General features: G+C 34.1%; 1 protein-coding gene across 1 annotated transcript in view; it reads right to left on the reverse strand.

Annotated features, from left to right (window-relative positions):
* Positions 1 to 16,943, reverse strand: part of LOC108965543 (zinc finger protein 865) — a 113,028-nt gene extending 96,085 nt beyond the window's left edge. The window contains exon 1 of the mRNA XM_018928043.1: positions 16,794 to 16,943. The gene's annotated coding sequence lies outside the window, so the exon portion shown is untranslated. The remainder of the gene's footprint in view (positions 1 to 16,793) is intronic.
* Positions 16,944 to 17,497: the final 554 nt, after the last annotated feature.

Raw genomic sequence — 17,497 nt, forward strand, 5'->3', positions numbered from 1 at the left:
AATTTTAATTCCAAAAAATAACACTCGATAATCCTAAACGAGTCTCCACTAGATAGACACATCTTTGTAGCTTGCCAGCGCTTTGCCTACCTTTGAAGTCATACAAAATGGCTGGACGCGCTTAGTTCACACTTTCGGCTCACTAATAATTGTATTAAAATTGATAATTATTGATAAGTTGTATTGCTTTGTCATCTTCTTTTGTTTCATTTTTGTTGCTGAGCTACACTTTTAATTGAAATCAATTCGCCATACACTGTTAATTGAAAGGGTGTGATCAGTCAAGGTTTGCCGCCAGGAAACTTAACAATTTCTTTCCAATAAAATGAAACAACAGCGAGCAGAGGAATTAAGCCACCAAATACGCCTGCGCAACTGCTAAATGGTCGCCCTCTCACTTCGTGTCAAGCTGCATGCTCCAGTTTTCAGCTCACAATCGCAATTCGCGGAAGAAATCTCTGAACAATTTTTTTCATTATCATTTTTCGGTTTTTGTTTTTCCTCGCACTTGTTTGTCAATGAAATTAACACTTTTATAGTGATTTTTATCACTAACGTGATGATTATTTCAATTTATGTGTTTATTTGTTTGCATTGTTTTTTCATTTTTTATTTTATATGCTTTGTTTTATCTTCGTTTTTAATGAACTTTTCGGCTTGGCTGCGAGTTTGCGTTGCTCTGTTTTTGTTGTGTACCACCAACACGCCGGTTTGACAGCAACGCATGCCGTGCGGTATACTTTTAACGGTAACAAACCTTTGTAAATTGATTAGGTTCTGATGATCTGCGTAATTAACGTGTAGGTGGGAAACGCACTCGCCATAAAGTTGGCGCAGGTGTTGAGCCACTACGAAATCGTGCTTAAAGAAATTATGAGCTTTATGTGGAAAACTTGGATAGAAAAAAATGTTTGAATATTTGATGAAGTTAATAGAAATGTGCGTAGAATATTGTTATTTATTGGAGACTTTGTTCTTAGTTAAAGTTAAACTTCATAACATTTTCTTAACTTTTCAAGGGAGGCAGATTAGACGATAACCTACGATGAACTATAAATTCCAAAATATATTCATAAAACTCTTAGAAATAACTATAGATTTTAAAATTTCTTCATAACAATTWAAAAAAAAAAAAATACTAAATTCGCTGAGAATTGCAAAAATTCATGAACGAAATGAGTATGTATAGCAGTTATTATGACCGAAAGCTTAACATACATTCAGGCAGATGAGCTAACTCTTAATTAGTGGAGAGAAAGAAAGAGAGAGAGAAAAAAAACAGTATATTTTTTGAACGTTTGTACTTGTATGTATAAAGAAATGAGTGAAGTTTATATAGCAAATTGGCAAAAGCAACAAAAAATATGAATTAATCGATGAATTTAATATAAGTTCTTATTTATTTGAGAGTCTCTCCTCATCATACTTATTCATGGGAGATAAAATTTTCCCCATACATTTCTATTCCTTTGAAACTTATAAACAAAAATAAATTATAAATACGAAAACATTTTCATAAAATTCTTTCAAAGGAATTACTGAAGATTGCTGAGAATTTCAAAACATGTTAACTGGATGAGAATTGCAAAAAATTAATGAACGAAATCTGTATGAATACCAGAATTTAGGCCGAAGTCGTAACTTATATTCAGACAGGTGAACTATATTTTTAACTAGTAAGAAGCTAGTAAGAAGAGTGAGAGAGAGCAAAGACAAAAACTTAGAGACACAGGCAGAAAAAGGGAATGAGAGTAATGAGTGAGGCGAAGAGATAGAGAATAGACGAAGCGGGGCGGAGCAAAAGTAAATTAAGGGTCAGAGAAAGAAAGAGAATAAAAAACAAAGAGAGAAAAATGTGCATTTATAATATAAATAAAGGGCTTTTTAGGTATGAGTTGACTAGTACACTATTAGGTGACCAGATATGTCCCCATTGGAGCAAGTATTATCAGAAAAAAATGCAATTTATGTACAATATATGTCAGAAGCTACTAAAGGGTCATCATTCGTCAACCACCCACTACTACACATTTCTAAAAACTCAAAAAATCTACTCATAAATCATCGCAATTTCCAATACTATAAAATGGCATATAGTAAAACTTGTTGTCCAACAAATATGATGAATAATATTTCCACACAAATTGATTACAAAAACAATCTCTATATTTGTACACGAACTGTGACTATAAAGTTTAATAAAAATTAATAAACTTCTCATGAATTAACACTATTTATGATAAGCTAATAAATTTATAGCAAAACAAAACTTCTGTGCTATAAAATAACTCGCTACACCAACCAACGGGTTTTTAGCGGATCTCAATGCAAACATAGATATGAATATTCAGACAGACATACAAATTTATTGGCATTAGAAATGTGTTAATTTTTGAAGACTTGTCGAACTAAAGTGACGTCATTTGTTATGAAGATAAAAATACCTTAATGTATGAACTTTATTTATACAGATTTGATCATGTTATTATGTTTATAAAGAAGTCCTATACAATAATTATTTTTATACATAAACTAGCATTAGGCTTTACCTAAAAAAATGGGTTAATCGAGACTATGCTCTATACAAATTTAAGTGGAATGAGGGTGAAAGGGACAGATAGAAAAGCGGCAGAATAAAAGCAGAGAGGTGGTGAGAGTATACAGTTATTAGATCTCATGTAATACTATAATATTTGAGATGATTAAAATAAACAGTTTTGATAACTCAGATGTGATTTGAACTTCAGTAAGACTTTATCTGAGTACGAAGTTACTAGAATTTCATGAACGTCAGTACTGGAGTATAAAAAAAAAAAGCACATGTGGGTTAGAGAGTGAGCGAAAGGCAGGAATAGAGTAAACTTCAGATAAAAGAGGATTTGATTTGATGACTCAGAGTGGATTGGAGCCTCAGCGCAGGCTTGCTGTAAGATCGAAGTTAGAGAGCTTCATGTTTTACTATGAAAGAGTGTATCGAAGAGTGGGAAATAGAGAGAAAATGAATTAGGCAGTGAAAAAAAAAACAGAGTTTAACGAAAATGAGATAGAAGACAATAGAAAGAGATACCTTGAGTTCATGTAATTTATAATATATTTTTTAAGTTTTAACTAGTTTTTAAGCAAATACTCAGCTGTTAGTCAAACACTTTTCCAATTATACTTTGATTCAGAAAAATATATTATATTATAGTTTATTGATTCAGGCTTTAAGCACTTCCCGTTCCCACAAAAACACGATACTTAAGTATAAGTCACAATTCCGGTAGCTTTAAGCGTGGAAACTCATTTTCTTCCCACAAACCTACAATCACGCGGCTACACATAACCTTAACCTATAGTTGTAGCACAGCGACATGACGTTGCAAGCAACAAATATACACTACGGTGCATCGATAGCCATCTATAATTATCGACACTATCGCATAGCGAGTATGAACGAGTCGCCACCAACACTGGTGGCATGAAAAACGTAGTTGCAACTGTCGCGTATTGTCGCCGCATATAACCATAAATTAAGTGTACGTATGTTGTTGCCATACAAAGGACGCGTGGCGAATGAAGGAGCAACCGAGCAATGAAGTAAATATAGTAGCGGCAATATTTAAGGCATTTTAAACATTTCAATGGTCAGCACTTACAAATGGCAACGCTCAATTGCAAGTGTATGGTGCAACAAAGGGCGGCATATGCATATTGTGGCATGTATACAAACATAACTGTGTATGTGTGAGCGTAAACGCAAAAGGCCACACAGCATAACAGCGTGATGGTAGCCGCTGTCGGTGGGTGTGTTGACTGTTGAAGGCGGCAATTTACGGCGTTGCAGCGTTTAAGCAGCCGACACGGTGGCAAGTACTTACATATAACTGTAAATGTGTATGTGGTTGCGTATGCCGTTAATATTATGAAGGTATGCATAACATATGCGGCATGTTGCAATTTAATAAACGTTAATTATGTCGAATTGCATGGTGGTGGGCCAAGTGGGTACAAGCCAAAGTGGTCGACACTATCGGTCCTTGTATACAGGGCTTGTACATAGGCGCTTTCAAGTGCGTACATGTGTGTTCGTGCATACAACGTTGCATGTTGCAAGTGCAACTGAGTACACACACATATATGCCACATGTCTCCACTTGCTGTTTGCGCGACTAAATTGTGCGTGGCAATGAATTTATGCGTGCGGCACTTGAGTTGCAACTGAAATTGCCACCATGTTGTTGCTGCCACATTTCGCTTGCAGCTTCGTTTCCATGCTGTTTACTGGGGCAAGCGGAAGTAAATCTGTGCGTAGCAGCAAATTTTCGTGCATTTCATGCAATACGCTTTAAGCACTTACTTGCAACATTGGCGGCAACTAACAACTGGTGGCATGTAGTGCCTCAAGGCGTTGGAAATATCAACGCAGAGTGTGGTCGGCTGCTGGTAGTAACTTGCAAATGTGTTTTTTTTTTTTTTTGGTGTGGCAAGTGCATTGTCGTCCAATTGTCATATGCCAATTTCCTTTAATACCACATTGCATGCCTGAAGCTGCCTTTTGGTTATTTTTTGTAGAAACTATTCACAAAAACCGCAACCTCTGACAGCGCGACAGTTTAATCGCCACACTTGCTTCATGTAGCTTGCGGAGATGAGCGGCAAGTATTCTAAGGAACAGCTGTCACGTCATGCAATAACTGCGTGTGGCATACATTTTCAGCAAGTTGAAGGTAGAAGAAGAACTTTAAACACACTAAATCGAGTGCGACAACAACAAAGACTATATAATATAACTAAAAACGAAATTTTAGACCAGAAGTGAAGCTCAGTTTCATTAAAATGCATATCAGGTATATTTTGTGATTTGCGCGCATCATTCGACCGCATAAAAGAGCCAAATTTGCAACGTGCTTTGTGCGCACTTAGAAGTTTTATGAACCCTGTGGATGTGTGGAATTAATGAAAATATAAAATCAAATATTATCACATTTGATTGATTTTTCATCAAAATTGATGAGTTCACCTTACATTCCTGACAATTCTAAGCCTCAATACTGACCTTTCCAATGTGTTTTGTTACAGCTAAGCTAACGCCTTAACTGACGCTCCCATTTGCCATGCTGTGCTAGCATTTATCTACTTGTTTTTGACGCACTGCAGCCGCGACATATTCAGTGCACTTGAGCAGTTGTCATTGCTTTTTCAGTAGCCTACTTATACACCACCCGCCACTGGCGCTTTTACTGCGAGCGCGCGCGCTCTCCTCACAGCCTTACCAGTCAATCGAACTGACAGTCGCCTATCACTCTCAGGTCTGGTTCAGTCGCTGAGCGTATAAGTCATCACAGTGGCGGAAAACAAAAGCAATAATAATAAGCAACAACACCAATAAAAGTTGAATAGCAAATAGAGGATAGCGCTACTGCACGGCAACATGGCAGCAGCAAATAGCAATAAAAAAAAGCGCTTGTACGCGCGCGACATATTGAGAAATGTGCAACAGTTTAATGACCATATTTGGTATATTTTTATGGCAAGTTGCATTTATCAGATGCGTCGCGCAGCGCGCAATAAAACAGAACATAACAAAATGGCAAGAGAATTAACAAAAACAAAGAGCTCACTACCTCAGAGGCAATAAAAATATGGTAGGCTCAAACATAACTGCGCGCGCATACACACGCACACATATAGATGCATGCAACAGTTTGAGGGGCTTAAGTGGCAAATGTTAGAAAAAACCGGCGACGCAGTTACGAGCGCGCCCGCCACGTCGCGCGGTCTCTATAACGCGGAGTCTCCATATCGCGCGTTCGTTACCTCGCGCGACAGTGACGGTCGTACGGGCGTTGCACGCAGCAGCAGCCGTTCTTCGGATCGCATCGATGAATTGTAATGTAGCAATTTTGCTGCCATTCGTCGTCTGGTCATCTTGCGCGCGCGCTGTGAGTCTATAATTTTCAGTTGTCTACGGCGTCTAGACACTACACGCGCAAGGCGATAGGCACACAAGCAAGCACTTGCCAAACGAAATAAATAAATATTTGTCCGCATTTGAAGGTTGTTATTATATGTGATGTGTGCGCGCGCGTAAATAACATATGCAACAGTTAGTTGCAAAAATAAGTCGAAGCAGCTTGCCGCACTTGTGGGTGACTTATGCGCTCGCTCCTTACGGTTATACAAAACAACTGAGATCCTTAAATGCTCACCGCTGTATTGAAAATACAACGCGTACGCATTTCAGCTAGTTAATTAATTGCCGCGCATGCGTGCATCCCCACCGCAAAACAAGCTATTTTACACCTGTTCGTCGCAGACGACGCGCCGAATGCGTATTATAAATGGAGCGTACAAAAAAAAAGCGCTCTGCTTTGTTGTTGTAGAGTGACGACGAAGCCACCACTGTCGCTGACAAATGAGGAGCGCGCTGCATGTCAATGCTTTGTGGCAGCTTAAAAAGGTATAAATTACTAATGAATGACGTATAATTTAATTGCCAGTAACAGCACAACAACAACAGCGAAACCCACTTAGTCAAGTGCTAATACTCAAAACGGTGCATGAGTGCAGCTAGTTTGCCACATGCATATATGTAGAATGGGGCAGCGTCCAGCGCATATATTTGCCCATGTTGCACGAGTTCTAGACACTTAGCCCTGCTGACAACAACGCGCCGCCTACCACCACTCACATGTTGGTCACTGCTAGTATGTGGCAAACACACCTACAAATATTGTTGCAGTTGCAACTTGTCGTCATGTGACAGTCTATGCAATGCTCTATCATCGCAAGCTGCAAGCGTTGTGTGATTCTAGCATGCACTTGTTATTGTTGTTGCAACATGTCGTCAGCATGTGCGCGCAGTTATTTGAAGTGCGTGCATACAAATTTGTCATTCTCATTGGTATTAAAGCAGACTGAGTGAAATTAATTGAAAAACGTGGCCGCGTCGCGTCAATCGCCGCGCTGAATTACCGTTTGTTGCATGTGGCAAGCAGTTGAGTGCATAACTTAGCCAATACACTTACATATGCGCGGCATGAATGGGCTTTAAGACCTGCCTGGCCTGCTAACAACTCGTCGCAAATGGACGCGACAGCTTCGCGGGCGTTAATGGCGGCGACGGCGACGGCGACCAACTACCACAATGCGGCCACATCTGTTGCGTCTATTTCGCTGTGCAATTAAAAGGGCTAAATTAAATCTACGGCAACTTTTATTGGCGACAACCATTTTTTCACTTGCTGTGCCTATTCCGGTTGTTGAAAGTGGAATATTTAAGGGGAAATGATTTGCCCGGAAAAGGCTAGCAAGTCAATTGTCTTACCGTAAAAGCACTCGCTCATCAGCCATTGTGATGAATATTTAATTAGTCGTGCATTTTAATTTCATCATACTTTATTGGTTTACGACAGTCGTCTCATTGAAGTGCGAATATGGCGATGCTTGTAAAATTTGTCTAATTGTTATTGGAAAAGTGTGCTCTTTTGGTTAAGTATGTGCGCGAAATAGTCTTTGTGCTGTTATCTACTTATATGTATGCTCGAGCATTTGCCATATTTTAAGCCAAAGCTTTCATGCGTGCTTGAGTGAAAGCTTCCGTTAGTTGGAGCTTTCATAAATTTTTCATGAAAGCTTCTATGCTGTGTGTTTTATACTGGTTTGGAATATTTCTTACTAGAACTTTCGTGCATGCTTGAGTGCTAGTTGGAGCTGTCATAAATTTAATTTAATGGATTATACTCAGCTTTGTGAGCTTTGAAAATCATTAACTAAGTGAAAGCTCTAAGGAAGAGCTTTCGTAAATAATAACGCCATACAAATAATTGCCATTAGTTACAAAGAAATCTCCAACTCGAGAATGCCAAATTTTACTTCATCTTATTTTCTTGAAATTTTTTCAAGACAATTTTTGTTTTCGATAAGTTTAGAAATCACTCATTTTTGATGATATCTTTTCAATAGTGTCCAAATTTTGTTTTCAAAATTAGTTATGATTTATTTTTAAACACTAGAAATCAAAGTCGAAATTCAGTTCAATTTTGCCTTTCTTTGATTGCATGAAAATAAAAACAAATTTAGCATAATTTATTTATAGACGACACCACTTTTTAAAGCAATGTAAAGAATTTGCAATGAAATGCGGCAATACACAAGTTCAACTCAGCCATTTGGCATGTGCGGAAACATTTCAAGAATTCGTATGCACCGACTAGGAAATTAACGAAGACAATTTGCAAAACAAATTAATTGGTTTTAATTAAATTTTAATTTTGAGTTTTTTCTTTTCTTTTTTTGGGCTTAATTATTATTATTTTTTTTTTTTGAAATAATGAATTAATTACGGTTTTGATTTCATAAATTTTTTCTTTAATTTGATCTAATTATTTTTTTTAATTTTTTTAATTATTTTCATTAACACATATAAAAATTAAAAAAAAATACTAAAAATTAAAAAATAAAAATTTGTATTAATTATATTTATTTATTTTATATTTTTGTTTTGTAGTTTAATATATTGTAATTTCTTTTGTAATATAAAACAATGAATTAACTTTGTTTGTGAATTAGTTTGTTTATGGTCTGATTTACTTAATTTATGGTGCGACTTAATTATTGTCACTGATATTTATAAAAGTTGCTTTTGTAATTTATAAAAATTAATTTAAAAATATGTTTATTCTATCTTATTTAATTTTTTATTATTTATAACTTTTTGGTTTCATTAGTTATTGTCAGTTTCGTAACTCAAAACTATTAATTAATTCCATTCGTAATTTGATTAATTAAATTTATTTTTTATAGTTTGATTTAACTATTTTTTATACATTTACACATCACATGTGACATCGCATATACATTTTGTATAGATTTAAAAAAAAAACAATAATTTTTTTATAAAGATTTCATAATATTTTCACTTAATTAGTTTTACTTAATATTTTTTTAATTCTTTAATTTTTTTCTGTAATTATTGTATTTTTTCTAATTTTCTGGTTTAATTAGATATTATTACTGTTTTAATTTAAATTAATTGATTTTGTTTGTAATTGAATAAATGTTCTTTTTAATTTAATTTAATTAATTATATTTTGTAGAATAATAATTTGTATAATTTTTTCTATCGTTTTTAATAAAAATTATAAAAAAAGTTATTTAAAGAAATATGCTATATTGTTAACAAATTTTTAATTAACTTAATTTTACTTATCTAATTATTTTTATTATCTTTTTATAGTTTAATTTGTTACTATATGCTTTTATAATTTAAAGAAATTAATTAATTCCGTTTGTAATATTATTAAATTATATTTTTGTTGTTATTTAATTAAAATAATTATTTTTTTTATATTTTATTCATATTAATAAAAAGAAAAAATAATTATTTTATAATTTCCTCAATTGTTATTAATTAATTTGATCTAATTTAATTTATTATTATTTTTAATTAAGTATCTCTTTTTAATTTAGAAATTTAGTTAAATTAGTATTTTTTAATAATTTGGTTTTAATATTTTTTAAAATTTCTTTTTAATTTTTCCTTTTTCGGTTTTTTTTATCGTTTGAATAATCTTTTATTTATTTTTCTTTACATAAAGTATATACACCAACTTACTCCTTACTTAAATAATTGCAAATAACATTCATAGTGACTCGTCCATTTGCGTCCATCGTCGCTGCGCACAGCAAGTGCTGCCGAGGGCAGTCTTTGATTGGCTGGTGGAATTCTTAATTTATTGTGCGTCAATTTGCGACGGCGTCTCTGCGCGGTGTCATTGCGGTGATTGACGTCAAACTTGACAATCAACTCGGAAACAACAGGCGATCGCCCGCAACTCGGTAACACAGAGACACACGCACATAACTGTTTATATTTAATAATTTTATATAGTGACCAACGCCGACGCCAAAGCCGATTTGATAACCGCACCAGCGCTGCGTCCAAACACGTCGCGGCGCAGCGTCAGCGAAACACACCCCTGGCGGGCGTAATAAGAACAGATGCAAGTGCTGACGCGCATGGCCAACAGTTAGACAGCCCGTAGGGGAGCGTCCACTCAGCGGAAGCAGGAGCGCTAGCGACGGGAAGAGCGGGTGTAGCGAAGGCCCGTGCCGATAACGAGAAACGCGTCAGCGATCTGCTGATTTGCGATTTTTTCTTTGTTTTTGTTTTTGTTATTGTTGCGTTGATAGTGTTAGCAATAACAAAAATAAACGCAAGCGCCGGACGCATAAAAAAGCACAACAACAGCAATTAGAGCAAAAACCAAGCAAACGGCGTAAATAGAGATTGAATTGGACCGGCAAAATATTATTGGCAGTTTTTATTGTTGTTGTAATAGTTTCACTAGCGGTATGTACTAGTGCTAAGTGTGCGCATTGTAGGCGGCTCATGTGTGGAACACAATGCTAGCGACAGACTGCAGCAGCACGACAGTGCACTGAAAACGGCGTTGTGAATCCTACTACAAGAACGTTTGTGAGAGGGCAGCAACATAACAATGGCCGGCATGTACACAAAACAACTCAGTTGTCCATTTTGAATGTACACAATTTCGTTGTGGCCATACTAATATTTTGCACTTCAATGAAATTTCAATATTTTGTTCAAAGTTAAATTTTTAAGCAAAAAATTAGTAAATAGGTAAATTTATTTGTTTTAAATTATCAATTGTTATTACAAATGATGTAACDRAKCTATTTTATGCTTTTATTTGTAAAATAACATCAAGTTTGTTAGAGCTGTGAATAATTTTACRTTTTACATATTAGTGGCATCACCACTCTACCTCATCTCTCTATCTTCCATTCTACTGTCAACTCTACTGTCGTCCTACTGTCGTTGGCAAATATAGCATAAAATTGAAGTTAGCGAGAACGACAACTGTCGGCCTGCCGTCGTGTAGTCGTACAGCTGTCAAAATAGGTCCGTCGATAAGAACGTGTGTATTTTAATATTTGACAGATGTCGTTTGCAGTCTGACGCGAGCATTGTATTCAACACATCAAGCGCGTATATCCTCTTCATTGCTGCAGCAACAAAAAGGTTCACAAGCAYACACTTATGTATGTATGTATATTCTCGTATATATATGTAAATATGTATGTATGTACGTATGTCTGTGCTTTAATATAAATTGAAATAAATTGCTGATAATTTCGCAATGATGATTATTGATTTATTACTCGCCGGCGCAGCTGCCGCATTATTGGCCATCCACCAGCAGCAGCGTCATTTCGCCCGCTGCCTCCAATAGACAACCGCTAAGAAGCGTTTGCTGCCGACAGCACCACCAACGCCAACAGCAAGCAACGCGAGTGCCAAACGGGCGAAGCATTAACCAGATGCAACAATATAATTTGTAGTTGCTGCTGCTGACTGCTTGCTGCTGATTAATGTTATTGCTATAATTTCTTAGTTCCACTCTTTGCTGTTGTTCTTATGCTAGCAACATACCACGTGAATTGCTCTAATATCGCTGTAGTTGTTGTGGTTAGTCCACTTGAGAATTTTTCCTCACTTTTTTTCTCATTTTCTATTACGTCAAGTGCACGCTCATACTTTCTGTAGATAACGGTAATATCATAGCGAACATATTTACAGTTGTTTGGCGAAAAATCTTATCGGTGGCCCTTGCTGAATAAACGGTAAGCGAAAACAATAGTGATTTGCGAAAAGCACAAAGCGAGTTGTTTGGATTATGAAACGCTACCGAAATTGTCTAGACCTTGCGACACACCTCCTAGTCCAGCTGAGTGGCCGATATCTGTATGTATATATGTATTTGTACGTATGTATGTAAATGTTAGTGCTCACTATCAGAATAGCTGTTAACAGCATAATGCTAAATTTGATACGATTAGGTTTAGATATGTTTTTTAGAATTTGGGATTTTAGGGTTAGGGTGACCCTCTTGTTATTAAAGAGTGTGATTTACTATTATTTTACTTGAAATAAAAATGTTTAGGTATTTTGTAACCTTAGCAGGGTTTTCACATAAAATAGAGCTTTCACATAAAAAAAAGCTTTCTCATAAAAGGGTGTTTTCACACAAAACATAATAGTCGCATCACTACCCTTAACAAGCTTTCATCTAAAAAAACTTTCATTCGAAGTGAAACTTTCACATAAAAAAGAGCTTTCATAAAAAGCTTCCCATCAAACGTTGATAAGAAAAAAGCCTTACGCAAATCAGAAAGCTTTCATGCTTAGTTAAGCTTTCGAATAAAATTGTCAGTAAGTGGAATATTTAATTACATGAAATTTATTGACAACCTTTTCAATAAAAGTAGCCTTAAAGCTTTCAAAAGAGCTTTCATGCTTAACTGAGCTTTGAAAAAAAGTGTTTTAACATTTTAAAAGAGCTTTCATACATAACTGAACTTTGTACAGCAATTTTTAATATAAATAACAATAAACTGAGATAAATTTTATTATCAAACTGTTCAAGAAACACATTTTTAGTATCTTGACTTGAGCTCTATAAAGAATAGTACAATAAATTGAAATGAAATTTACTATAACACTCTTCATGAAAAGCATTTTTAATATCTTATGCTGAACTTTTACAAATAATTGAGCTTTCAGCCAAAGCTTTCAATATAAAAATTATTAAATTAAAATTAAATTCATTAGAAAACTGTGCAGAAAAACTACTTTTAACATTTTTAGAGCAGCTCCCACGTATGACCCTTCCTCTAAAGCTTTTGAGATATGCGAAAAATAATCAAAGCAATTGAAAATCGATTCAAAAGCAGTACTAATATTTTTAAAGGGCCTTTTACGCATAAATGAGCTTTTGATTAAAGCGTAGAATCTCTAGTTTTGCATTTTTTTTTTTTTTTTTTGCGTTTACATAGACATTTTTATGGGAAAAAATATTTGTTAATTTAACCCTCTCGACTATCCTAAACAATCAAAAAAGTTGGTTTTTAAATAAAATTCTATTGACATTTTTGATGATTTTCTCGAATTGTCAAAAATTTTGTTTCAATATTTTATTTTTACATATTCCCTTACACAACAGAGTAATAATTTGAACTCTTTAATATTTTCCTTTAAGCACAACTTACAACTTTAGCACCACCCTAAGCCACCCTCGCTACTAACGCCAGCTCGCTGCCAGCCACTTTCCCATACTTTTTACAATACTTTGCACATTTTTTTGCACACGTGTATATTTGTACATATGTACATACATAAGTTATATTTATTGCGCAATCTTGCTTTGCCGGCGTCCTAAAAATAATTCCATCCCGCCGACCATGGCCAAATCAAAAAACGTGTAGACGATGAGCTACACATATTTATTATAAAAATCATTGTTTTTCAGTGCCTTTTGCATAACAGCAATAGCAACAACAGTATTTTGAACAACTTTATCAAAATATTATATTCAAATTTCAACAACTACAACAGGGCGCTGTCGCTGCTGGCATCAAATTTCAACGAAATTTCAGTTTTTAATTAGCATACCGCATTACTCACTGCATTCGCGCTGTCACCGAGCGAAACCGACAAACGGTTGGACATGCCAGCAGGTGTATTGTCGAAAAGTCAAGCGATCGATTGGTCGAAATGTCGGATTTGCGGCGACTGCTCGTTTGACAGCCGCTATTTCGCTAGCTGGGCTGGGTTGTCGGCGAGGCAATAACGGAACAGGTCTAACCGCACGCGGTGGGGTGGCATAATATTTCACAGCGCCAAATGCATTAGCAGCCGCGGCGCAAGCAATTTGCGCTAATAAAAATCAAAAAATTAATTTGGGATTTTGAATATTTTCTTACGAGTGTTTTTTGCGAGAGTAAACACCCGCTGTTTAATTAAAAAACAAAAAAAAACATTTTTTTTTCTGAAAAAAAAAAATTAAAATTAAAGCTGCTTTGCTTCGAATTCACTTCTTGTACTTCGTTTCGTGGAATTTTTTATCTTTTTTAATATTTATACATATGTCTACATAACAAATATTCGCTTGCCCGCTCAATATCCACAAAATGTTGCTTTGGTTTCACATAAAATGCATTGCGAAGCATTTCGACTGTGACAACAACAATCATATTGTATTTGAAGGGCGCTTGCCGGCATTTGCCTCCAATAGCGCAAGCGACTTTCTAAGCAACGGTCTAATGCAGAAAGTAGTGTAAAGAAATAACTGTAGTTAATACACGCTTACAAATTTTTGCTTGAAAGCCAAGCGGCCAAAAATTATATAAATAAAAAATGAGGGAAAAAGGGGGAAAAAAATCCAAAAAATTTTCCAAAACTGCAAACCGAACTATTGACCCAAAATTAAGTTGGAAAAAATTTACACCATAAATAAACAATTTGCACTGACAGAGATTGCCGCAACAACAAAGACAAAAACAACAACAATAATGAGTTGAACTTCGCCGAACAACAACAATAGCAAAACGAGCTTTAACAAATAACAAAAACAGCAAAAACCACATATAGAATTAATAACAACAACAACAAGATTTACAAATTGATTCTTACCAAGGAACAACAACAACAACAATCACATGTTGAACTAACAACAACATGAATGCCAAATCATACCTTACCAAATAACAACAACAACAATTGTAAATTCAACATTGCCGCAAAATACAAATAAGCCGAATCGATTTTACCCCGAAAGCAAGAAATATTGAAATATTTGCATTTACTATATCTATATATACACATATCCTCAAGGAATGCATATACATATGTATGTCGAGTACACTTGTGTTCGTTTGAAAGCAATGCGCGACTAGCCAATCGAATTTAAAATAAAGAAAGATAGAAAGAAGCCGCCCATCACTAATTAACATTCTGCTGCTTTCAAATAGATGAAGAACTTTATGGCTTATACACTTAAACACACATACCCATAAACATACATAGATATGTAATTAGTTATATTAGAAAGCAAGAGGAATAAAAGAAAAGATTGTATTTAGTAATTACACAAGAATTTGCTAGGCTTTTACAAGTAAACAAGACGAAAGCATGAATTAAAAGTTTCGCTGTTAAGCAACTGTTAATGACAGAAGCGCTTGATTAATACAATTATTAATACAATATCATTTAATTCAGATTAATTGAGTTGTATATTGTTGTAATATTGATTGAGGTGCTTAAAATATCGAATAAATTCATTGTAAATATAAGAGATACCGTAGCAGACGCTTGACAGCAACTTAACAGTACGCATTGAGTGAAAATTACAGACTCCATATAATTTGATGTTTACAAATAATTATTACATTAGATATTAAACCACTAAGTTACAAAAATAATCGTGATTTTTTTCTACAGTGGTCTAACATAACCTTAACATCGCTTATCAGAGCAGCTATTAGGCTGAAAATTCTTGAGGTTTTTGAACCAAATTGACATAAAGCATAAAATGAACTCATTTTTTAATGTATTGGAGTGATATTCGCTAAACACTTATCTAATATAACCTTAACATAAGTTATATAAAACAGGCTTTGCCTTGAAAATTATATAGCGGTTTGAATTTTTTTACGCATTTGATATACAGCTTTGATTATAATCGACTTTTATGTATCACATTTTTAGATCACTACTGAGTAAAATTACACAAGCGCAACTTAACATATTCTTAACAGCACTTATACAAAGCCGCTTCCAGGCTGAAAATGTTTGATTGGTTTGCAACTTTTTAACTATTTTGAAATACGTTTATTCATTTAATTTATATATCCACGTATAATTTCTCAACAGTCACCTAACATAACCATAACAGACCTTGTGCAGAGCAGATTTTAGCGTGAAGATGTTGCAATGATTCAAAGTTTTTTAATCAATTTCATTAAAGCACCAAATATATTCGAATAATTTGCATTACTGATTAGATTTACTCAAGCGTGACATAACATAACCTTAACAAAGCCCACAAAAGGTAGCTTACACACTATAAATAACTAAGTGAATTCATATTTTTGAATTAATTTAACGCTGTTAGTATTTTAATATCATACTAGCGATCTTGAGAAAATATTTAGAACGTTTTTATTATCATAAAACGCTACTGCTTCAATGCATTTCAGATTTTTATGGAAAAATTTTCTATCAACAAAAGAAAAAGACGAGAAAGTAATGGATTGGAAAATAATCATAACATATTCTAATAACTTACACATATACATATTTGAAGAAACAATATTTTTATACAATTTTCAAACAAAATTTATACATTTTCAATATATTCTACGAAAAAAGTTTCCAAAAATAACAAACGACAAATAAAACATAGAGATATTCCCCTACATCAGGCAGAACCAAGAACAACTACATCTGCAGCCTGCTATTGGACATTTATAATGTAAAGACTAATTCTATTGGCTCCCAACAGAAAGCTGCAATAACAGCTAGCATTGATTAGCATAGATAATTTTTTGAAGTGCTTGATTACCAACAAAAAATATTTGAAACTAACAGCTTCACTTTGAAAGCTACTTTGCAAAATACAGTTTTAGCGTCGGCAAAACGCGGCTGGACTTAGACCGACGTGATTTGCAAACAAAGTTGCTGGAGCAAAGCTAATGAGAAGAGATTTTAATTTTTTTTTTTGTTTTTTTTTTGGAAAAAACAGAAAATTTATATTTTCTAAAAAAAATTAATTATTATAAAAAAATTTATATATTATAAAGAAATATATTTTGACATTTTATAGAAAAAATATTTAATATTTTTGTTGATGCAAAAGTATTTTATTATTTTTATAACTTTATTTTAATATTTTTTGTTAATATTTTCTGCTTGTTAAATACTTTTTGGTAAACTTTATGCCACCTACCTTAATTTTTACGCTGTTCGGCTGCCTTAATCCAAGCGCGTTAAGCCCTTCTCTACCAGATTTGTTACAAACACACTTTTTCTTTATATTTTAGCAGCTGCTTGTTGCTTTATTCAAAATTTTTCACAACTTTTTTTCTGTTTTCACCGTTAATGATTATAATATTTCAATATCTAGTCACCAGTTAATTTAATTTTCCAACATTTCGTTCGGACAATATAATTTTTTTTTTCCAAAGAGTTTCAGCACTTTTTTGTCACACTGTTTTTTAGCACTACATAAAGAATTATTTGTTATAGCGAATGGATGCTTGAAAATATCACAAAATGTATTCGTTGCTCACTGCGCTATTTTGTAGTTGTATATATTTATATATTGCTATACACATGTAGAATAATTTTTTCTTAAATTTACTTTTACTGCTAATTTGGCGCGTTATTCGCAAGCATTTCAGCAAAAAGTTTCAAGTTTAATTTGTATTTATTATAATAGATAATATTAGTAGTAAAAAACTGGCAAGCTTTTAGTTGGCTTCGTTGTGTGTAGTAAGTAGCGTGTTGTTGTTGTTTAATAATTTATATTTTTTGCGCACAAATGCGCAAAATGTAAAGAATTGTTAATATGAAAATTTACGTGACGGCGCATTATTGCTCTTGTGAATTTTTGTTATTTTTTTTAAGTTTTGTAATTTTAATTATTGTATT

Source organism: Bactrocera latifrons, unplaced genomic scaffold (assembly GCF_001853355.1).
Source record: "Bactrocera latifrons isolate USDA-ARS-PBARC rearing strain unplaced genomic scaffold, ASM185335v1 scaffold_1, whole genome shotgun sequence".
Lineage (NCBI taxonomy): Eukaryota > Metazoa > Arthropoda > Insecta > Diptera > Tephritidae > Bactrocera > Bactrocera latifrons.